General features: G+C 42.5%; 1 long non-coding RNA gene across 1 annotated transcript in view; it reads left to right on the forward strand.

Annotated features, from left to right (window-relative positions):
• The first annotated feature begins 350 nt into the window (after nt 1-350).
• Nucleotides 351-23,416, forward strand: part of LOC126981258 (uncharacterized) — a 64,195-nt gene continuing 41,129 nt past the window's right edge. The window contains exon 1 of the long non-coding RNA XR_007733863.1: nt 351-781. This is a non-coding gene — a long non-coding RNA (uncharacterized LOC126981258). The remainder of the gene's footprint in view (nt 782-23,416) is intronic.

Here is a 23,416-nt window from a genome sequence, read left to right on the forward strand (position 1 = left end):
CTACGTTTATGTTGTTATGTTCTTATCTTCTCCTACTCCTTTTTCCCCTCCCCTCCTCCTCCTCCTCCTCCTCCTCCTCCTCCTCCTCCTCCTCCTCTATCTCCTTGCAAACCTGTCCAATTCATCTTTCGTAGCATAGGAAAAAAATAGTGTTTATCAACCTTATTATTACTATTATTATTATTATTATTATTATTATTATTATTATTATTATTATTATTATTATTATTATTATTATTATTATTATTATTTTATTTTTTATTATCATTGTTATCAGTGTTGTTGTTGGTACACTTTTTTCCTCATTATCATCAATCTCTCTCTCTCTCTCTCTCTCTTCGTCTATTTGCCTCTCTAAATCTATCTATTTCTCTCTCCTTTTGTATTTTTCCCATCTTCTTCTTTTTCTTCTTTTTGTGATGTTTTCTTTTTAAATGATTTACTTGTTCCATTTACTTTTGTTGTTCTTCCATATTCTCGTTCTTGAAACACACACACACACACACACACACACACACACACACACACACACACACACACACACACACACACACACACACTCATTCACTCGCACACCACAAGACATACATACATACACACAAGTACATCATTAACAGACAAACGGGAAGGAACTGAAGGGAAGAGGAGGAATGATAATACTGAGAAGTAGGAGGAGGAAGAAGAGGAGGTGGAAGAGGCTGTCAAGAAGGAGAAGGAGAAACGATTGAAACTACAAAAAAAACCCAATTAGTCAACAGCTCCTGGAAATTTCAACGCCGCGGTAAGTACCAAGCCAAGCAACTCTCTGACCTGGTTCCTTTATTCTCCTTTTCTCTCCACTACTACTACTACTACTACTACTACTACTACTACTACTACTACTACTACTACTACTACTACTACTACTACTACTACTACTACTACTACTACTACTACTACTACTGCTACTACTACTTCTTCTTCTTCCATATGTGTTTTATGTTAGAATGTTTTAATGTTTCCTTGTTTTATTGTGTTTTATGTCTGTTTTAAACCATGGACGTTGTTTGTGATTGGTGATGGTGGTGGTGGTGGTGGTGATGGTGGTGGTGGTGGTGGTGGTGGTGGTGTTGAAGCACGTATTTTATTTTGTCTTCCAGGTAAATTTTCTGTGTGAGAGAGAGAGAGAGAGAGAGAGAGAGAGAGAGAGAGAGAGAGAGAGAGAGAGAGAGAGAGAGAGAGAGAGAGAGAGAGAGAGAGAGAGAGAGAGAGAGAGAGAGAGAGAGAGAGAGAAGTATTTATGCTAAAAATTAAAATAAAATATTCGGTTGATGGACATATCTTGACTTTGTGTGTGTGTGTGTGTGTATGTGTGTGTGTGTGTGTGTGTGTGTGTGTGTGTGTGTGTGTGTGTGTGTGTGTGTGTGTGTGTGTGTGTGTGTCCACGAACCGGGCTGAGTCAAGGGAACGCACATATGCAAGTCACATTGAAAAAAAGAAGTATACATAGAGGATAAAAAAAGAATTATATAACCCCGAATGTATATATGTATGTATGTGTGTATATATGTATGTATGTATGTATGTGTGTGTATGTATGTATGTATGTGTGAATGGAATGATAACGGCAATAAGTCAGTAGAATGGTGTAATAAATGCTTTTCCACACACACACACACACACACACACACACACACACACACACACACACACACACACACACACACACACACACGGAGGGAAAAGGTCAGCTTATCTTTATTTTTGGTGGCGAAGGTCACGAATGATGGAGCCCGGACCACACCCTTCCCCTCCCCCCTCCTCCCCTCCCCTTCTCCCCTCCTACCTCTCCCCTTACCCTCAGGCCCTCCCCACCTCCCCCCTCCCCCCCACTCCCACGACCTCGAGGCCTCCCCAACCACTATACCAAGCCGTCTGTCCCTTCTCCTGCCCCTCCAGCGCCCTGCACACACACACACACACACACACACACAGCCACCTGCAATTCCCGGGTTCCACTTTCCTCCCCGAATTTTGCTCCCCGGGCCCTAGGCAAGATCCTCCTCCTCCTCCTCCTCCTCCTCCTCCTCGTATTCTATCAGGTTTGCCAAAATTCCCCGGCCACCGCCCGTCCCTTCCCCGCTCCTCCGGCAGTCTCGTTACCCGCTAATGGGCTTCTGTCACCTGCTGCTGCTCTGGTTATATGATTTTCCCTCTTCTCTTCCTCTTGCTGATCCTCCTCCTCCTGCTTCTCATCCTCCTCCTCCTCCTCCTCTTTTTCTTTTTCCTCCTCCTCCTTATCTTCGTTATTTCTCATCGTTTAAATCCTTCTACTTGCATTCACGTTCTTTTTCTTCTTTTTTATTATGCTGCTCCTCTGTGTCATTTTGTAGTAGTAGTAGTAGTTGTAGTAGTAGTAGTAGTAATCGTAATGTTAGAATAGAAAGATAAAGTGAGGGAGAAGGAAGAGGAGAAGGAAATCAATAATGTTGATTGGGTATGAGAAGACGAGGATAAAAATGTGCAGAAATATCAGTTTAAGAAAAGGAAGAAACAAAACAGAAAAGAAGACAAAAGTGAAAAATAAGAAAATGAGAAGGAATAAGAAAATGAAGAAATAAAAAATAAGAAGAAACACACACACACACACACACACACACACACACACACACACACACACACACACACACACACACACACACACACACACACACACACACACACACACACACACACACACACACACACACGCGCCATTACAACCGTACAACACGAATTCCCGCGCCATTAAGACCAATATGGAAGTTTCGTGACCCTCAGACACTTTACGAGCGATACCAGGAGGAGGAGGAGGAGGAGGAGGAGGAGAAGGAGGGAGCAGAAAATACGAGAAAAATGGTTGAAGAGAGGATCGAATGGAAAGAGGAGGACGAGGAGGAGAAGGAGGAGGAGGAGAAAAGTTGGAAAGAAAAAGAATGAAACAAGAAAATGAGAAGAGGAGAAAGAAAAAGAGTAGGAGGAGTAAAAGGAGAAGGAGGAGGAGGAGGAAGAAGAAAAAAGGAAGCAGAAAAAAGGAAAAAAAGGTTGAAGAGAGAGAAGCGAATGAGAATATGAGGAGGAAGAGGAGGAGAAGGAGGAGGAAGAGGAAACATGGAAACATGGAAACATGGAAACGCAGGCAACAGAAAGCCTATTGGCTCATTACGAGGTTGCCCGCTTTGGTGATTTAATCTGCTCGACAGCCTGGGGCCTGGGGAGCAGATGAAAGCACCTCGACATTGAGGAGCAGATGAAAGCGCCTCGATATTGAGGAGCAGATGAAAGCAACTCAATATTCAGTTTACTCCCGACGCAGCGAAGTGACGGTCGATTCTATATTTGAAGGAGTTGATAGTATTCGCATTTACTACTTCTGAAGGAAGATTGTTCCAGTGACGGATGACTCGGTTTGAAAAGAAACTCCTTCCGATGTCTGTGTTACATCGACTAGACTGAATGGGTAAACCGTTATTTCTAGTTCTTAGGTTGGTTTGCAATTCAAAGAAATTGGAGTAATCGACGTTATTGAATTTTTTTAGATACTTGAAGACTTGAATCATATCTCCTCGTAGGCGTCTTTTCTCCAATGTAAAGAGATTGAGTCGCTTGAGTCGTTCCTCGTACGGTTGAGCCCTTAAGGTTGGTATCATTTTCGTGGCGCGTCGTTGAATCCTTTCCAGTAAATCAATGTCCTTTCTGTAATTAGGAGACCAGAACTGTACTGCATACTCGAGGTGCGGTCTTACCATGGAATTATACAAGGATAGCATCACGTCTGGCGTTTTACACTCGAAGTTCCTCGCTATGAACCCGAGCATAGTGTTGGCTTTGTTGTATGCTTTTTACAGTGATTCGCGTGTTTCAGGTCACTGCTGATAGTGACTCAAGATCCTTTTCCTCCTGCATCGCTTGCAGAGGTCTCCCATTCATGATGTATGTGTGTTTACTATTTCTGGACCCAATGTGCATGACTTTGCATTTGTCAACATTAAAGGACATTTGCCATTTTCCGACCATTCGATAATGTGATTGAGGTCTTTCTGAATGATTTCGCAGTCGGTCTTTGTGAGGGCCTTTCCCCCCACCTTAGTGTCATCAGCAAATTTCGATATTGTGGATTTCAGTCCTGATTCGAGGTCGTTGATATATATGATGAAGAGAATGGGTCCCAGCACTGACCCTTGAGGCACTCCACTAGTGACTGGAAGCCAATCGGAAGGCTGTCCGTTGAGTAGTACTCGTTGTTTTCTGTCGGTGAGCCAATCTCTTATCCACGCGATCAGATTGGCTCCAATGCCCGCCGAGTGCAGTTTTTAAGGAGTCGCTCGTGCGGTACCTTGTCGAAGGCTTTCTGAAAGTCCAGGTATATCACTTCACTGGGGATGTGGGCATCCCAGTTATTATAGATACCTTGAAGCGGTCTAATACATTCGTTAGGCAGGAGCGCTTGTTTCTGAAGCCATGCTGGGTGTCGGAGATTACATTATTGTCTTCTAGAAACTTAACAAGTTTGTCTCTAATAATCTTTTCGAGTATTTTTCCTGCCACTGATGTCAAACTTATGGGCCTGTAGTTTAATGCAACGCTTTTGTCTCCTTTTTTGAAAATTGGTGTTACGTTCGCCATCTTCCAGTCTTCCGGGACCTTTTTCAATTGAACAGACTGGTTGAATATGTTAGTGAGTGGCTGAAGTATTTGTTGTTTAAGCTCTTTTAATAACCGCGGGACAAACCGTCAGGTCCTGTTGACTTGTTCGTGTCGAGTTTATCCAAATACTCTTTCACTTCTTGGTCGCATATTGAGTCAATTTTCAGGGCGTGATTCCCCTCGGCGGGTCAGGGTTCTCGGGCATGGTTTCGATGTTCTCGACTGTGAATACGGATGCGAAGTTACTGTTGAGGATTCTGGCCATCTGTTTACTGTCCTGAGTTGCAGCTCCAGTCTCGTCTGTCAGGGGACCAATATTGGATTTTACTTTCTTTTCGATCTGATGTATGTGAAGAATTTTTTGAGTTTGTCTTGATGTCACGCGCTATTTGTTTTCGTAGTTGTGTTTACTACTCCGAATAAGGGTGCGACAAGCTCTGAGGCTGTTGTGGTACTGAGTACGGGCTTCGGCCGTGTCATTCTCTTTCATTAGGTTATAATTCCTTTTTTAAGTTTACCGCCCTTTTATTTCTCTGGTCATCCACGGTGGATCTACGGCACCATTTACTCGCCTGGGTTTCGTCGGCACTGTAGCCTTTTCTACTCCCAAAAGCTTATCTTTGAAGTTGTTCCACACGTTGTCGATTGTATTGTCGGTTAGGTGAAGTTGGTCCCAGGTCGCGGAGGAAGCAGCTCACACGGGCTTTTTGTAGTCTGGTATCACTGACGGATTGTCTACGAGTTTGTGACTTATGTTGACATTGAAACGGATTAAGTGGTGATCGCAACCGTTAATTTTTTCACCAACTTCACAGTCGCGAATGAGGTCGGGGTCGCTTACTAATACCAGATCCAGCAGATTGTTTTCTCTTGTTGGTTGAGTTACAACTTGAGTGAGGAACGAATCCTCCACCATTTCTATAAGCCTGTTACCCTCTTGATCTCCAGTCAATTGTCCCCAGTCAATGTTAGGGCAATTAAAGTCCCCAATTATTATTGCTTGTTTACTTTGTGTTAAAGAGTGAAGCTCTTCGTACAGGGCAGTGTCATCGGCTGCTTGTTGTTTTGGAGGCCTGTATACGATCGCAAGTGTTAGTTTCTTATTATTCGCAGTTATTTCCACATAGACGGAGTCGTAATTCTCTGCATCCTGTTTGTCTATTTTTATGGCAGGGAGCGTACTTTTTACGTAGCAAATTACTCCTCCTCCTTTCTTGTGCATTCGATTTTTTTGGAAGCTTTCGTACCAGTGAAATGACAGTTCAGATACTAGATGTGCAGAGTTGGCCCAAGTCTCTGTGATGGCTACCACATCTGGTTTCTCAGTTGCAATATACGCCCTAATTTCGTCCTTTTTGGGTAATAGACTGCGTGCATTTGTGTACAAAATGGAAATGTGACTACTGGTTTGGCCGCGTTGAGTTGAATGAGTTCGCTTGTCGGAGGCGTCGTTGGTTACACAGTTTCTTGCAAGCCGCATCGACGCTACGGTTCGGTTGATCAAGGGTTGCCTTTGCCTTGCCCTCGCCTCCAGTTTTTTGAATAGCTTTTCGAGAAGCTTTCAACTGCATCGTTCAGGAGCCTTCCTAGCCGCGCCGAACCAACCTCGTTCAAGTGGAGTCCGTCCTCCCAAAACAAATCTGGGCGCTGGTTGAAGTGATGCCATGCGTTCGTGAACCCTACGCCTTCATCGTTACATAACTGCTTTAGACTAGTGTTGACGCCGTACGCTTTACTGTTGTTGTATCCGGCGAACGTATTGACTCTCGGTAGAATTCCAGAGACGATGATGTGAGTGTACTTGGTCTTGTATTTCCGAATGACTTGACGGTATTTTGCTAACAGGTCCTGAATTTGAGTTGACTGAAGGTCGTTGGTTCCCGCATGGATCAGATACACTGTGTCGTCCTTCGCATTTACTGAAACTGCATCGACAGCTGATTCAATATCGTCCAGTTTGGCTCCGGGGATACAGAAACGCTGCCGTGTCAACGTATTCCGACCACAAAACTCCGTAAGTTGGCCTCTCACCACACTGTCTCCAACTAAATTGACTCTAGTAGTTAGTTTGCCCATACCAGGAAACAGCGTCTGGTTCGTACAAGTGACAGCTGGTAGAATGGTCTTGTGATTTCTTCTGGAAGGGCGCGAGGTACAATCTGGAGCGCGGGCTAAGGTGGGTTTGGAAGTGGTGGTGGTGTTAGTAGTGGGTGGCTGGGAAAGGGTGGAGGGTGAGGTGTGGATGGAGGGAGATGTGGTATCAGAAGTGGAGGAGGAGGCGGAGGTTGAGTTCGTGTTGGAGGTGGAAGTGGAGGATGGAGTGGTGATGAGGATAGGGAGGAGTCAAGGGTGTTGGAGGGAGAGGAAGGAGAGCAGGAGAAAGGGAGTGGTACTGTGGATGGAGGTGGATGGGGTAGGAAGGGAGGTGGATGGAGTAGAAGGAATGGTAAGGGTGGCGGCGGGATCAGGCGTTGCAGAGGAGTGGGGTGGTTGAGGCGAGGCAGAGGAGATCGTGTTGGAGGTGGAAGGGGAAGATGGAGTGGTGATGAGGATAGGGGAGGAGTCAAGGGTGGTGGAGGGAGAAGAGGGAGTGGGAGTGGATGAGGTAGCAAGGGAGGTGGATGGGGCGGAAGGAATATTAAGGATGGAGGCGGGTTCAGGCGAGGCAGAGGAGGAGGAGGAGGTATGTAGTTGGGTCAGAACGTCAGAATATGAGTTTGAGGAGGAGGAAGCTGGAGTAGGAAGGGCGGGGAAAGAAGAAGAAGAAGAAGAAGAATGAGGGGTAGGGAGTTGAGGGAAGGCCATCATGGTGTCCCAGATCAACGCATTGGAGCGTTGTAGTTCCTCGTTGGTTGTTTGTAGTGCCTGAATACGTAAGTCTAAGACACAGTACCTACACATCGAGTCGCTGGCTTGGTAATGAATCGCAGCATATTTCTTTGAACAATTACAGCAATTGAGATAGTTGGACGGCATGATTACTTCTTTTTTTAATTTTTATTTACTGTTGCAAGACGATATAATTGTGTGCTTTACAGTTAAGATGAATTTTGTATCCGCGTGGACTAAGGTCAACACCTGGAGGGAGGCGGCTTTAAATCGGTCGAGTCACGGGAGAGTTTGAGGTGGCGTCTATGAGGGCCCACACGTGTTTTCCCTCCGGGATTAAAATTCTCTGGGGGATTAAACTTTTCCTCCTTTTCAAAACAGGTGTGCTGGTATACGGGTCAAGCTTTGTACTTCTACGTTAGTGACAGATTTTCTACGTTAGTTAGACACAAGAAGCTCACTGTCTTTCACTGGGTGCTGTGTTAGGTCGTGCAGTTGTAATCCTACTGAGGAAAGACAGGAAACACAAAAAAAGTCGATATATAACTTAACCGCTCAGCTCAGCAGGGAAGTCCTCTCACTGTAAGGTAATCCTCGCAACACTTCAAACACTAGTTAGACGCGTCACAGCACTGAGTTAGACGTTAATTAATTAAGTTGAGTGGTGCTAAATCAGAAAAGTAAACAAGCACAGTTAGTCGTTCGATTTCTGAGAAGGCGTACGGGCCTATTTAAGTAACGGTTAATTAAAAACGTGGATGAACGGATTTCAAAAGTTGTGACGTTAAAATGTAACACACGAGTCGATTCACACAAAATAACAAGTGTCGTTTCACCAGACGAGGTGAAAAGCAAGGTTAAGGTTTGATGCCGCAGCAGCAGCAAGGTCAACGTCTGTCCCTTTGAGGAGGTCAGGCGAGACTGAGGAGGAGGAGGAGGAGGAAGAGAAGGAGGATGTACCGAGCTTGAAATGAGGTTATATTTTTTGCCAAGTTAGCAGTGAGCATAATGTGCATACCATTGAGAGAGAGAGAGAGTTTATAGGTGTAATTTGAATATCTCTCTCTATCTCTATCTCTCTATCTATCTATCTTTGTGGTTTGACTTACCTATATCAGCATAAATATACATAGATCGTGACATTCCTTCCATTCCTCCAGTCTGACTTTTATTGTTAGCGAATTCCAATAACGCGAATTCCAATAACGCGAATTCCAATAACGCGAACTTTATAAACTGTAACCATAACAGAAATAACAAGAATAATATCAATAACAACATTTACTGTGACTATTATTACTACTATTATCACTACTACTACTACTACTACTACTACTTTTACTACCACCACAATCACATCAACAACAATAAAAAACAACAACAACACCATCTTAGCATCTCGATGGATTCCTACTAAACAAAAACATAAAAACAAAACAAAAATAAAACAGCTAGTCTTATATTTTTATTTTAGCCGAGGTTGAGGCGACCGTTGTGTTGTTGTGTTGCAAGGAGAGTGTGAAGGCAGACACTGGGATTATTTTTCTCTCTATTTTTTCTCTTCTTGTCCTATCCTAACGGCATATACTAGAGACGACCAAGGCTCTCTCTCTCTCTCTCTCTCTCTCTCTCTCTCTCTCTCTCTCTCTCTCTCTCTCACACACACACACACATACCTGAATGGCACGCGTTTGATTGCTATGGTGTGTGTGTGTGTGTGTGGGGGGGGGGGGTTCTGCCTATGGCGTCGGTAGGCTTTCTTGGTGGAGCCTGATGGTCGGCACCAACCCGTTGTAGCGAGGGCAAGCGTTTATAGTGGCGACATCTTGGTTTGGCTCATGCTATCTCCCGGATCTCATCTTTGATCCTCTTTGAGAGATAATCTAGAGTCCGGGTTGATTGGTGTTCCTTAGGGCAGTCATATGGGTAGTCTTAGGCCACTCGGCGGAGACTGAAAAATTGCCAGCTCGTTTGTATATCGGCAAGCGGGACGCGAACCTGTGTCCTCCTGCACGCCGGGCCCTCACGCTGACCACTCAACCAGTGCCACCTTCGGATGTTACCTAAAGTGAAACCAAATTATCGAGTCCGTTTTGACGTTGGCTCCCGCGGGTCCATTTCTCCCCTCTGCTCTGCCACACAGTCCCAACACCTAGGGTCGTATTATCAGACATTTCGTTGCCCAAGAACACATATTTGACAAGGGTTTCGTAGGAGTTGTGGGCATTTCCAGAAGTAGTTTTATGACCCTAGTGGTAGTTTGACCCTTCTTCTGTACCCCGAACCTAAAGAAACACATATTTGACAAGGCTTTCGTAGGAGTTTGGGGCATTTCCAGAAGTAGTTTTATGACCCTGGTGGTAGTTTGACCCTTCTACTGTACCATGAACCTAATATTTGACAAGGCTTTCGTAGGAGTTTGGGGCATTTCCAGAAGTAGTTTTATGACCCTGGTGGTAGTTTGACCCTTCTACTGTACCATGAACCTAAAGAAACACATATTTGACAAGGCTTTCGTAGGAGTTGTGGGCATTTCCAGAAGTAGTTTTATGACCCTGGTGGTAGTTTGACCCTTCCTCTGTACCGTGAACCTAAAGAAACACATATTTGACAAGGCTTTCGTAGGAGTTGTGGGCATTTCCAGAAGTAGTTTTATGACCCTGGTGGTAGTTTGACCCTTCTTCTGTACCGTGAACCTAAAGAAACACTCATTAGAACCCGATTGATCCCCTCTTTGACTTTTATAAATAGTTGATGTGAGAAGCGAAAGTGTCTTATAATCCCAACCCTATTTTTTCCTCTCATATGTTACCTATAGCTTACATATGAGAGGATGAGACAGGTGTTGGGACTGTGTGGCAGAGCAGAGGGGAGGAAAGGACCAGCGGGAGCCAACGCCAGACCGGCCTCGAGATATTTGGAAGACTATAGTAGATGGAATTTATCTAATCTCTTTGTTACGCCTGGCATTTTCATCTCAAAGTTCTACGGGTTATATGTTCTGCGCAAATCCATTTCTTATTCAAATCGTCATTAGAGTATTTTGAACTTTTGTCTGTTCCCTAATCCATGATGCTCGCTTCCTGTCTCTATTTTACACGCAGCATTTTGATCTTTTGTTTAGCTCTTCCTTGCTGGATGTTGAGGCTCTGAAATAATACATGACAGAAGAAATTTTATACCTGCGCTGCTTTTAGATTTAAAGTGAAGTATAGGAAAGGCATTTTTTATCCCACTGCCTTTGCCACGCTTCTTCGCTATAAGTTAAAAGCCTGGAAACAGATATACGACACACGATAATTATCTTTACGATGCTTCTTGTTTTAAAGTGAAAAATACGAAGGGAGAAAAAAAAAATCTAATCTCGCATCTTGACGTAAATTCGTAATGTTATTTTCTTGTTTTGCGAAGTTTAATGAGCTGGAAAGATAAGTAATATCCTTCCCACTTACCCAATCAGTATAATTTCAACTCGCGCCAAGAGAACGGGATGAAATAAGACTCTCGATAATCTCTGAAACACGAGCTGCATCGAAATTTTGTCCTTCGGTTCCTGGACTGGAAAATTGGAGTGAATTCGAATTGACTTTTTTTTTCCCTGAAGCCGCGTTGGTCACAGTCATTTCACGGCCATTTGGATATTCACGCGGGCAGGCATGTTTTTCGTTTTCTTTTGATGAGGGAGAGGGGAGAAAACCTGTAAAATGAGAAAAGAAAAAGATAAAATAAAATCGATGAGTGCTGTTTCCTGGTGTCCCAAAAATAATACACTGACCAAAGATTTCTTGAAACTTTTATTTAAGTAATTTATTATTTATTTACCTCTGCTGGCACATCAATATTTATCTCTCCTTTTAGTCACTTTAAGGAAAACTAAAACAGATGAACGAGCAACACCATTACTTCGTTGATAACTCCTATAAGGTTAAAAATAAAGGAAGAAAAAAGTATAGGAACAAAAAAACATTGCTATTTTAAACATTCCCTAATAGGTTAAGTCATTGGGATTAAGCAGTTACCTGAACAAGCTCATTACTCCGTTTAACATCTCAAAACGGTTGAATCATTTATGAGGATTATTACAAAAACCATTACATTTCTCATCATCTCTAAGAAGGTTAAGTTAAGGGGTCCAAGGATATAGTTACCTGAACAAACCATTACCTCGTTAAACATCTCAAATGAGTAGAATCAATGGGAAGAAAACAAGTATCTGAACGGGATCATTTACCTCGTTAAAAATCTCTAATAGGTTAACTTAAGGGAACCAAAGATTTTGCTACTTGAACAAGACCATTACCTCGTTAAATATCTCTCAAAAGTAAAGTTAATGGGAAGAAAACAAGTATTTGAACAGGACCATCTACCTCGTTAAAAATCTCTAATAGGTTAAGTTAAGGGAACCAAAGATTTTGCTACCTGAACAAATCATTACCTCGTTAAACATCTCAAATAAGTAGAATCAATGGGAAGAAAGCAAGTATCTGAACAGGACCATTTACCTCGTTAAAAATCTCCAATAGGTTAACTTAAGGGAACCAAAGATTTTGCTACCTGAATAAGACCATTGCCTCGTTAAATATCCCTCATAAGTAGAATTAATAGGAGGAAAACAGTATCTGAACAGGACCATTTACCTCGTTAAAAATCTCCAATAGGTTAAGTTAAGGGAACCAAAGAAGTAGCTACCTGAACAAACCATTACCTCGTTAAACATCTCTACACGGCTGAGTTAATGGGAACAAAACAAGATAGGGGCAAGACCGTCACCCCTTTAAAAATATCTAACAGGTTAAGTTAAGGGGAACAAAAAAGTAGCTACCTGAACAAACCTACCTCGTTAAACATATCTACATGGCTGAGTTAATGGGAACAAAACAAGATATGGGCAAGACCGTCACCCCTTTAAAAATATCTAATAGTTTAAGTTAAGGGAACCAAAGAAGTAGCTACCTGAACAAACCATTACCTTGTTATCTCTACGTGGCTGAGGTAATGGAAAAAAACAAGATATGGGCAAGATCGTACCTTGTTAAAAATATCTAATAGGTTAAGTTAAAGGGTACCAAAGAAGGAGCTACCTAAACAAGACCATTACCTTGTTAAACATCGCTACAAGGCTTTAATGGGACAAAACAAGATAGGGGCAAGACCGTCACCTCTTTAAAAATATCTAATAGTTTAAGTTAAGGGTACCAAAGAAGGAGCTACCTGGACAAGACCATTAAACACCTACATAATGTGTTTAAGAAGGAAGGAAGGAAGAAAGGAATGAATGAAGGAAGAGAGGAAAGAAGGAAGGAAGAAAGGAAAGAAGGAAGGAAGGAAGGAAAGAAGGAAGGAAGAAAGGAAGGACCGAAGCGAGGAAGTAAAGAAGGAAAGGAATATTAGGACGCGCCAGAGTTGAAAAAGAAAAAAAAAAGAAGGAAGAAATCTGAGTCAGAAAAGAAGAACAAGAGTAAGTAAACACAATCCTCCTCCTCTAATGGTTTTGTTAAGACAAGTAAAGTAAGAGAGTAAGCAAGTAAGCAAAGCGTTCATCAGGAGGACCATCGCCTTGCTAAACTCCCTCCGAAGCGCCTAATTGATGATAACGTGCGGATTAAATGAACGTGTAAGTGAACGGACAAGACCGAACGCGCTGGTTACCTGTCGTCCACGGGTGCGAGACGAGGCAGAGCGCGGCGCTAATTAAGAATCTAAAGGTTAATTAATCGCCCGCCCCGCCCGACCCCCACCTGTGAGACGAGACAAGGAGGGAGGGAGGCGCAGCGAGGCGGGTTCTTGCTGCTGTGCGTTCCTCCGTCACGTGGGCAGCGGGGTGTCGAGCTAGTATTCACCTTTAATTAATTCTTCCCTACGTCGATTTACCTTTTAAGTCCCCCCGTGCTTACCTGTTGATTGCTGCGGTACCTGTGTCCTACCTCTGCCCTTTAGACGACGGAAAAAGTTATGTGAACGGCTGCAACTGGTTTGGTTCTCTTTTTTGGCGGTGTATTTGCTTTGCAGTGAGTGGTAATGGACGGCCGCAGCAAGAGTGGCAACCCTGGAACTGTGGAAGGCAGGCGAGGAGATAAAGTTTAATTAGGACCTTTGCCGGAGCGGGATGGAGTGCGCTAACATTTGACAGGGAACACCAGGTGGACAGATGCGATAAGAACTCTTACCGGATTAGGGTGGAGTACACGAACATCAGACAGAGAACTACTAGCTGCAGAGATACAACTAGAACCTTTGCCGGAGCAGGATGGGGTACTATAACTTCAGACAGGGAGCCAGGTGGAGAGATGAAAGTACTTTATAGAACCTTTGCCGGGCAGGATGGAGTACACGAACATCACACAGAACCACCAGATGCAGAGATACAACTAGAACCTTTACCGGAGCAGGATAGAGTACACTAACTTCAGACAGGGAGCCAGGTGGAGAGATGAAACTATTTTGTAGAACCTTTGCCGGGCAGGGTGGGGGTGCGGTAGACGAGTGGACAGCGTGTGGGCGTGGTGAACCCGGGGACATAGGTTCGAGTCTCACTGATGCAAGCTGACAACTAATTTTTCAATCATTGCCGAGTTGCGGAAGATCACCCAGATGCTGTCCAATCTTCAATCAACCCTAACTTCAGCGACTTCGTTCAAGAGGAGCACCGGGGACAACATGGGCCAGGCAAGAGGACCCACGGCAGGCACTATAAATAAAATACTCCCGTGCCACTACCGGGTCGGACCGTCCAGGAGACCCCTTATGAAAACCTACCGGCGCTATGGGGAGCACCTGAAAAAGAAGAAAAAAAGGATTGAGTACACTGACATCAGACGAAGAAAGACATAGGGGTAGAGAACATTAGGAAAGGCCTTTGTTCCTGTATCGTGGGGTGAACTAATAATGATGACGATGATGATGATGATGATGATGATGATGATGATGATGATGATGATGACTATAAATATAACGGCTAATTAGTACAGTACTGAGCTTGTAGTTGAGAGAGAGAGAGAGAGAGAGAGAGAGAGAGATCAAGGTCGTATAATATTCCTTAAAAACTAACAGACCTTTAGACATGCATTATAAATCTTCCTCCTCCTCCTCCTCCTCCTCCTCCTCCTCCTCCTCCTCTTCTTCCTCTTCTTCGTGACATCCGGGAGTTATCTTATGCAAGGAGAGAGAAAGGAAGGAGTGGCGAGAGGAAGGAAGGAAGGAAGGAAGGAAAGAAGGAAGTAAAGAAGGAAGAAGGAAGGAAGGAAGGAAGGAAGAAAGGCGAAATCAAAAGGAGGAAGTAAAGAAAAAAAGAAATATTAGAAGGCTTTAGAGAACAAAACTTGAAAAAAAAGAAGAATGGAATTAAAAAAGGAAGAGAAAAGTACAAAGGAAGACATTATTGAAGAGAAAGAAGGGAGGAAAAGGAAAGGAAGGAATCATGGAAGAATGAGGAAAGGAGGAAATAAGGTGAAAGAATTAGGGAAAAAGGGAAGAAAAGATAAAGGGGAAATACTGAAGAAGGAAAAGAATGGAGAGGAAAGGAGGAAATGGGAAGGAAGGAAAAGAAGAAGGGAGAGGAAAGGAGGAAATGGGAAGGAAGGAAAAGAAGAAGGGAGAGGAAAGAAGAAAAAGGGAGAGAAGGAAGAATTGAAAAAGGATATAAACAGCATAGAAAAAGGAAGAAAGAGATTAGAGAGAAGGAAAAGATTGAATAGATGGAAAGGGAGTAAGGAGTGAAGGAAGGAAGGAAGAAGAGAAGGAAGGAAAGAAGGAAGGAAGGGAGGGAAGGGAGAGAAGACGCATTAGGCCTTGACCGTTCGACATTTCCTCTCTCTCAACTTGTCCCCTTCTCCCTTCCCTCTCCCTTCCCTCTCCCTTCCGTCTCCCTTCTTTTTTCCCCTCTCCCTTGTCTCTCCCTTCCTCTCCCTTCCCTCTCTCTAGTTTATTTTTCTTCCATTCCCTCATCTCCCATTCATTCCCTTTCTTTCCCTTCCTTTCCTTCCCTCTCCCTTCCCTCTCCCTTCCTTTTTCCCTCTCCCTTGTCTCTCCCTTCCATATCCATCACTCTCCCTAGTTTATTTTCTCCATTCCTTTCTCATCCCTCTCCTTCTCTCCTTTCTTTCCCTTCCTTTGTTCCTCTCCCTTCCCTCTCCCTTCCTTTTTCCCTCTCCATTGTCTCTCCCTTCCATATCCATCACTCTCCCTATTTTATTTTCTCCTTTCCTTCCTCTCCTCTCTCCTTTCCCTTCCTTGTTCCTTCTCCTTCCCCTCTCCCTCTCCTTCCTCTCCCTTCCTTTCCTTCCTTCTTCTCTCCTTCCTTCTCTCCTACTCTCCCTTCCTCTCCCTTGTCTCTCCTTTCCTCTCCCTTCCCTCTCCCTTCCTTTTGTTCCCCTCTCCCTTGTCTCTCCTTTCCTCTCCCTTCCTTTTGTTCCCCTCTCCCTTGTCTCTCCTTTCCTCTCCCTTCCTTTTGCTCCCCTCTCCCTTGTCTCTCCTTTCCTCTCCTCAGTTAGTAATAGAATAGTTTAAGTATGACAAGAAAAAAAAAGTAATTGGGGATTTTAATGAAGCCGAGAAACAGTTCCGAAGCAAGTATTGTTTTTTTAGATAATAATAATATAGCTTGAGTTCGTAATACTGAATGCGACTTTTAGGTTAATACTTTCCTACATCGCCTTATGTATTTCTTTCCTCAAATGTATCTGAATTAATTCCGTGTTCGTTTCGCCAGCTTTTACCTGTTCTCGTGATTTTAGGATTATGTGTCTTCTAGGAAATGTTGGATGTTTATTTACAACTATTCTCAGCTCTCCTTCAGTAAGAGAATCCAGTCATTACCAACACAAAAACTGCAGCATCTAATGAGGAAAGTAGAGAGCAAGGTGCCGAAGGGAGGGAAGGGGGGAAGAGTAAGGGGAAATTCTAGGAAAAGAGGAAGAAGACGCAGAAGAAAATATATACGCAGCAGGAAGTTTGGAGAGAGGGAGAGATGGAGAAGGAAGAAGAGGAGGAGGAGGAGGAGGAGGAGAGGAAGAGTGAGAGGAGGGAGGGAGGGAGAAAGATTTAGCGTTCATTAAAGTCCACATACTTCACATCCAACTAGCTACTCCTTTTTCTCAGCTTACTTTCTCAATACTTTCACTAACCAAGAAAACTGATGTATGTTTGAACTTGCCATTGACCTGTAAAAGTGATGAACCTCCTCACCTTCCTTTTCTCTTCACTGCTTCTTTCTCATTCCTTTCTTTCCCTTTCTTATCTCTTCATTCTCTCCTTTCATTCCCTTTATTATCTGCTTTCTCCCTTCACCTCTCTTTCTCACTCCCTCTCTCTCCCTATCTCTTCATTCTCTCTTCCTTCCTTTCCTTCGTTCCATCAGCTCCCTGTTTCCCATTTTTCTCCCTTCTTTCATAGTTACCTTTTCTTCTGGTCTCCTCCCTTTCATTTCTTCCCCTTCCTCCCTCCCTTCCTTCTTCCTTATGCTTCCTTGGACAATTAAAGAAAGGAGAAAATGGAAGGAAAAAAGACGAGGAGCAGAGAGCGGATAGAGAAGCAAGGAGGATAAGGAAGATAAAAGAAAGGAAAGGAGGAGAGAGACTAGGGAGAGGAAGGAAGAGATAGGGAAGGGAGGGAGAGGATAGAAAGGAGAACGGGAGGGAGAAGGAAGGGAAGCCTAAGAAGAGGAAGCTAGTGATATGGATGTTAGTATTTCATTTTCTTCGTAACTAAACTATAGAAGAGCTTATGTGTCTTGTCATAATAAACTCTTAATATATTTTCTATTCTATTCTATTCATCTCGTTTGTATTTGGTGGCAGTGGTGGTGGTGGTGGTGGTGGTGAGGGGACCTGATGGATTTAAAAGGAATGGTAGTGTGGGTGTAATGGAGGTGGTGGTGGTGGTGGAGGTGGAGGTGTTGGAGGTGTTGGAAGAAATGGAGGTGACGTGACGCATCTAAAAGGAAATAAAGGCGTAGAACATACAACACCATTCTCTTTCTCTCTCTCTCTCTCTCTCTCTCTCTCTCTCTCTCTCTCTCTCTCTCTCTCTCTCTCTCTCTCTCTCTCTCTCTCTCTCTCTCTCTCTCTCTCTCTCTCTCTCTCTCTCTCTCTTTTCTTTTCTTTCCTTCTCTTCTCTTTTCATTTTTTGTTTTCTTTTTCTTCTCTTCTCTTTTCCTCTCTTCTCTTCTCTTCTCTTCTCTTCTCTCTCTCTCTCTCTCTCTCTCTCTCTCTCTCTCTCTCTCTCTCTCTCTCTCTCTCTCTCTCTCTCTCTCTCTCTCTCTCTCTCTCTCTCTCTCTCTCTCTCTCTCTCTCTCTCTCTCTCTCTCTCTCTCTCTCTCTCTCTCTCTCTCTCAATTGCGCAACACACCTGCCCGTAATAACTTAATGAGGTGTTCGTGTGTCTCTCCCTCGTCTATCATCGTCTTTCTTCCTCCTATTTATCCCTTCTATCTTTGTCTTTCCCTTTCTTTTCCATTTCCTTATTTCCTATTTATCATCTTTCCTTCAATCACTCTTAATCTCCCTCTCTTCCTCCTCCTTCCCGACCCTTTTATCTCCGTTTTCTTCTCTCCTTTTCTTCCCTCTTCACGTTTCTTCTTCTCTCTCTCTTTCTCCCTTTCCTCTCTCTCTCTCCCCTTCTCCTGTCTACCTTATCTTCCTTCTTACCTGTGTGTGAGAGAATGTTGTTACCTGTGGAAGCTGAGGGTCTAATTGCAAAGGTCTTAATGGCGAATACTCAATCACTCCTTCATTCATTCTCTTATATAACACTTTATCTTCTGTTTTATTTTTGTGTTATTTTTCCGACTTCTTTGTATTTTTTGTGGGTATTTCATGATTCTTTTTTTTATTTCTTGTGTTATTTTTCTTGTTATTTTTTCGTTTTTTTTTTTGTTAGTTTTCCCCTGAGTTATTTTTCTACCTTCATTGTTTTCTCGTGTTCCCATTTCCAACGTTCTTTCTTTTTGTTTTTTCCCAATGATTTTTTTTTCTTGTGATCCTTCTTATATTTTTTTTCTTTGTTCTTTTCTTTTATGTTGTTTTTCAGTAAGTATTTTGTGTGTTCGTCTGTGCGTGCGTGTGTGATTGTCTCCTCTTCTTCTTCTTCTTCTTCTTCTTCTTCTTCTTCTTCTTCTTCTTCTGTGATGTCTTTTCTCTTATACAACCCTTTCAATTCTTCTCTTTAAAATCATTTCTTCTTCTTCTTCTTCTTCTTCTTCTTCGTCTTCTTCTTCTTCTTCTTCTGTGATATCCTTTCTTTTATATAACTTTTCAATTCTTCTCTTTAAAATCATTTCTTCTTCTTCTTCTTCTTCTTCTTCTTCTTCTTCTTCTTCTTCTTCTTCTTCTTCTTCTTCTTCTTCTTCTTCTTCTTCGTCTTCTTCTTCTTCTTCTGTGATATCCTTTCTCTTATATAACTTTTCAATTCTTCTCAATATAATCATTTCTTTACTGAGGATTTCAAATGTTTATTCTTCTGTGTATGATTTTTCCTCTTGTGTAATTCTTCTGCATTTTATTTTATTTCTCTTTATTTTTTCTCCGTTGTGAAATATCAGGAATTATCGAAAGAAGCGTTAATAAGGAGGATTGATTATAATGATAGTTTTGCATGTGTAGAGAGAGAGAATGTGTTTGAGAGTGTAGGTATGTACGTATTTAAGTGTGTGTGTCCTCCTCCTCCTCCTCCTCCTCCTTCTCCTTCTCCTCCTCCTCCTCCTCCTCCATTTCCTCACAACCGGTCCGTCGGCTGGCATCTGACGCACTAATGTCAAGGCCACTCTCTCTCTCTCTCTCTCTCTCTCTCTCTCTCTCTCTCTCTCTCTCTCTCTCTCTCTCTCTCTCTCTCTCTCTCTCTCTCTCTCTCGCACACGCACACACACACGCACACACTCCCACAACCGGCTCCACCCCTCCTCCTCCTCCCCTTCTCTTCCCCATTCTCTCTTCCCCTCCTCCCCTTTCCTCCCCTTCCTTCCCCTTCCCCTCAGACCCGTTGTCCTATTTGCATTATCCTTCCTCCCCACATATCCCCACCCCAACTATTCCCCTCCCTTCTCCTTCCCCTTCCCTCCCCTTCTTTCTTCCCCTTCAAGCCCCGCCCATTCCCCAAGCCACACCTCTCTTTCCCCATATCTCCCTAAGCCCCACCTCCCTATATATTTTCCCTCCTCCTCCTCCTCCTTCTCTTCCTCTTCCTCCTCCTCTTCTCCCTTCCCATAATTCACCTCCTCCCCTTCTTACATTCCTCTCCAAAACCAGTCTTCCTCCTTCTTACTCCCCTTTCCTCCTCCACCTCCTCCCTTCCCCTCTCTTCCCATTCCCCTAATCCCTTTGTTGCGTGTACATTCCTTCACTTTATCCCATTTCCACAACCCTTCCATTTTTTTTCCCCATTTCCACTTATTTTTCATTTATTATCTTTTCCTCCTTATTTCCCTTTCTACTTCCTCACCCCTTTTCATCTCCTCCTCAACTGTTCTCTTTCTTTATCGTGCTTTTTATCCCTTCTTTCCCTACTTTCTTTCCTTGGTTTATCCTTTTGTTCTCTATCTATATTTCTTTCTTTTCCTATATTTTCCCTGCTACCCGTTCTTCCTTCTCCTCTTTTGTTCTTTTTCTCCACATATCTTCGTTCTTTTATCTTCCTATCCTTTCTCTTCCTTCCCTTCTTCCATCCATTGTTTTCTTATTTTTTCACCTACCAACATTTATACTCTTTTCCTACCTTTCCCCTTCTTCCCCATCCACTCTCTCTCTCTTTTCTCTCTCTCTCTCTCTCTCTCTCTCTCTCTCTCTCTCTCTCTCTCTCTCTCTCTCTCTCTCTCTCTCTCTCTCTCTCTCTCTCTCTCTCTCTCTCTCTCTCTCTCTCTCTCTCTCTCTCTCTCTCTCTCTCTCTCTCTCTCTCTCTCTCTCTCTCTCTCTCTCTCTCTCTCTCTCTCTCTCTCTCTCTCTCTCTCTCTCTCTCTCTCTCTCTCTCTCTCTCTCTTCACGCAAGGCTCGGCACAAATTAGAGGAGAAAATTGCGCGAGAAAAATGTCAAAATTGCGTCAAGGGAACAATTTTTGGCTGAATTTTGGAATCGTAAGAGAGAGAAATAGAATGAAAGATGTAAAATTAAGATAAGAGGAAGAACAGGTGGGAGAGAGAGAGAGAGAGTAAGGTCGTGTGAGATTCAGGGTCACGAACGGGCAGCTTCAAAATGCTTGCCACACGCATGCACATTATTGTTGTTATTATTATTATTATTATTATTATTATTATTATTATTATTATTATTATTATTATTATTATTATTAGAGAGAGAGAGAGAGAGAGAGAGAGACGTCAGTTTTCATAAAGGAAGGATGAGATGATATCCGTGAAGAGGAGGAGGAGGAGGAGGATGAGGAGGAGAAAGAGAAGAAGAAGGAGGAAGAAACAGAAGAGGAGGAGAAGAAGGTAGTTGTATAAATATAATGTCATAATAATAATATCTCCTCCTCCTCCTCCTCCTCCTCCTCCTCCTCCTCTTCCTCCTCCTCTTCCTCCTCCGTTTTCCCGCGCCACGCCTTCGCCACTTGAGGAAAATTGCTGTTAATAAATCTTGTCTTTTTATTAGTTTTTATCTTACATCGGAGTTCTTGCTTTCTTTTATTTTTTTCCATGATTTTTAGTCTCCTTTTTTTAGCATTGTTACTTTTTTATTTTATTTTCCTTCTTTTTCCTTTATTTTTTTTTCTTATTGTTAGTTTTTTTCCTTCATAATTTTCTTTTTTTTTCTTTTTCCACTTCTTATTTTTTTTATATGTCTTGTTTTTTTATAGTTTTCTTCTTTGCACCTTATTCCTATTTTTGTTTTGTTTTCCTGTATTTTCTTAGCTTTGTAGTTTTTTGTTTTGTTTGGAACGTTTCTATTATTTTTTTTTTTTGCTTATTCCTCGTATTCGTTTTCATAATCTCTGGCTATTCTGTTTTCCTCCTTTTCTTTTCTTTTTTAATTCTTGCACTTTTATTTTTTTCATCTCTTTTGTCAGCTATCCGTATTTATTTTTTCTTTCTTTATTTTCTTCATCCTTAATTCGCATTTTCTTTCTTATCATCAACGTATTTTCTCTCTCTCTCTCTCTCTCTCTCTCTCTCTCTCTCTCTCTCTCTCTCTCTCTCTCTCTCTCTCTCTCTCTCTCTCTCTCTCTCTCTCTCTCTCTCTCTCTCTCTCTCTCTCTCTCTCTCTCTCACACACACGTCAAACATTCTTTCGATTCGCTTTTCAACTCTTCTCTCTTTTTCTTTCTCTTATTTTCTTGGTGTTTTTCTGTTTTTCTTGTCTATTTTTCTTCCACTTGAGGCTTTTCCTTCTCTATGTTTCCTTGTCTTTTTCTTGTTTTATTTTCTTCCTTCTCTTCTCATTTCTTTGGTCTTATTTTCTCCTCTCATTCCTGTCTCCTTGCCTATTCTCTTTATGTTTATCATACAATTTATTTTCCCTTCCTTTCCTATTTTTATCTTTCTTTTTTCTCTTCTCTTTTCTTTTTCGTCTATTGTCTTAGTTTTTCTCCTCTACTTTCTTCTCATTTCTTTCTTTCTTCTTTTTTTCTCATTTCATTCTTCTTTTCTGTCATTTCTTTCTCTCTTTCTCTCTCTTTCTCCTCTTTCTCTCAGTGCTATCTCTTTTCTCATTTCTTATAATTATTCATTCTTTTACACTTTATTTATTTTCTATTCTTTTACATATTATTCGGCTTCGTGGTGCAGTGGTAAGCGCGTTTAACTATGAATTCCGCTGGGCCAGGTTCGATTCCAGCTAAGGTGTAGTCGACGCGTAGTCCACTCCTCTGTTGATCCTCCCTTCATTCTTTCATATTTTGTGCATTTTTTTATTCTCCACGTTATTTAATTTCTTGGCTCAGTGGTAAGGACGTTTAGACATGAATCTTTTGTCATAGGTTTGATTCCTCCTGCCTCCCTCTCCCCCCCTTTCTTTTTTCTCCCCATCCCTTCCCTTTCTTTCTCTTCCCCTTTCCCTCCCTTTCTTTCCTGCCCTTTCCCTCCCATTCTCTTTCCTCCCCTTTCCCTCCCCTTTTCAGTTCCCTTTTCCTTACTCTTTTCCACCCTTTCCATTTTTTTTTTTTATCTATCCCTTCCTTCCCCTGTCCCTCTCCTCCCTTTTTCTCTTTCCTCCCCTTTCCTTTCCCTTCCTTCTCATCTCCCTTTTCTTTACTCTCCTTCCTTTCCTTTTTTTATATCGTTCCCTTCCCTCCCCTTCCTTTTTCTCTGTCCTCCCCTTTCCTTTTCCTTCCTTCTCATCTCCCTTTTCGTAACTCTTCTCCCTTTTTTCGTTTTTTCATATTTTCCCCTTTCTTCCCCTGTTCCTCATCTTCCTTTTTCTCTTTCCTCCCCTTTTCCTCCCCTCTTATCTCCCTTTTCCTAACGCTCTTCCCTCCTTTCCTTTTTTTCTAATATCTTTCCCTTCCCTCCCCTGTTCCTCTCCTCCCTTTTTCCCTTCCTTTCTCATCTCCCTTTCCCTTACCTTCCCTCCTATCCTTTTCTCTGTGTATATCTTTCCCTTCCCTGCTCTGTTCATCACCTTCCTCTTCCTCCTCCTCCCTTCTGTTGATCCTCCCTTTCTGGCTGGTCGGTTCCTTGCTTAATTGGTTGGACCCGAGTGAAGGTAAACTAAGGTAACCCGGATGTCACACCTGCCCGCCCTGTGCTCCTAAATCTACCTTGTTTTACCTTACCTGTAGTTTTTGTCTTGATTTGTATTACCTGCTTCGTTGTGTTCTTGTTTTTCTGATCATTTTCTTTCTTGTTTTTTTTTTTTCGTTTTCTTCGCTATTTTCTCACCTGGTCTGGGATTCTTGTTTTACCTTGTTTTATTTTTGCTTTACTTTTTTTTTTGTCTTGTTTTGTAATAGCTGGTTCGTTGTTTTCATTTCCTCTTCATTTTTTTTCTCCTTTTCTTC

Source organism: Eriocheir sinensis, chromosome 47, assembly GCF_024679095.1.
Source record: "Eriocheir sinensis breed Jianghai 21 chromosome 47, ASM2467909v1, whole genome shotgun sequence".
Lineage (NCBI taxonomy): Eukaryota > Metazoa > Arthropoda > Malacostraca > Decapoda > Varunidae > Eriocheir > Eriocheir sinensis.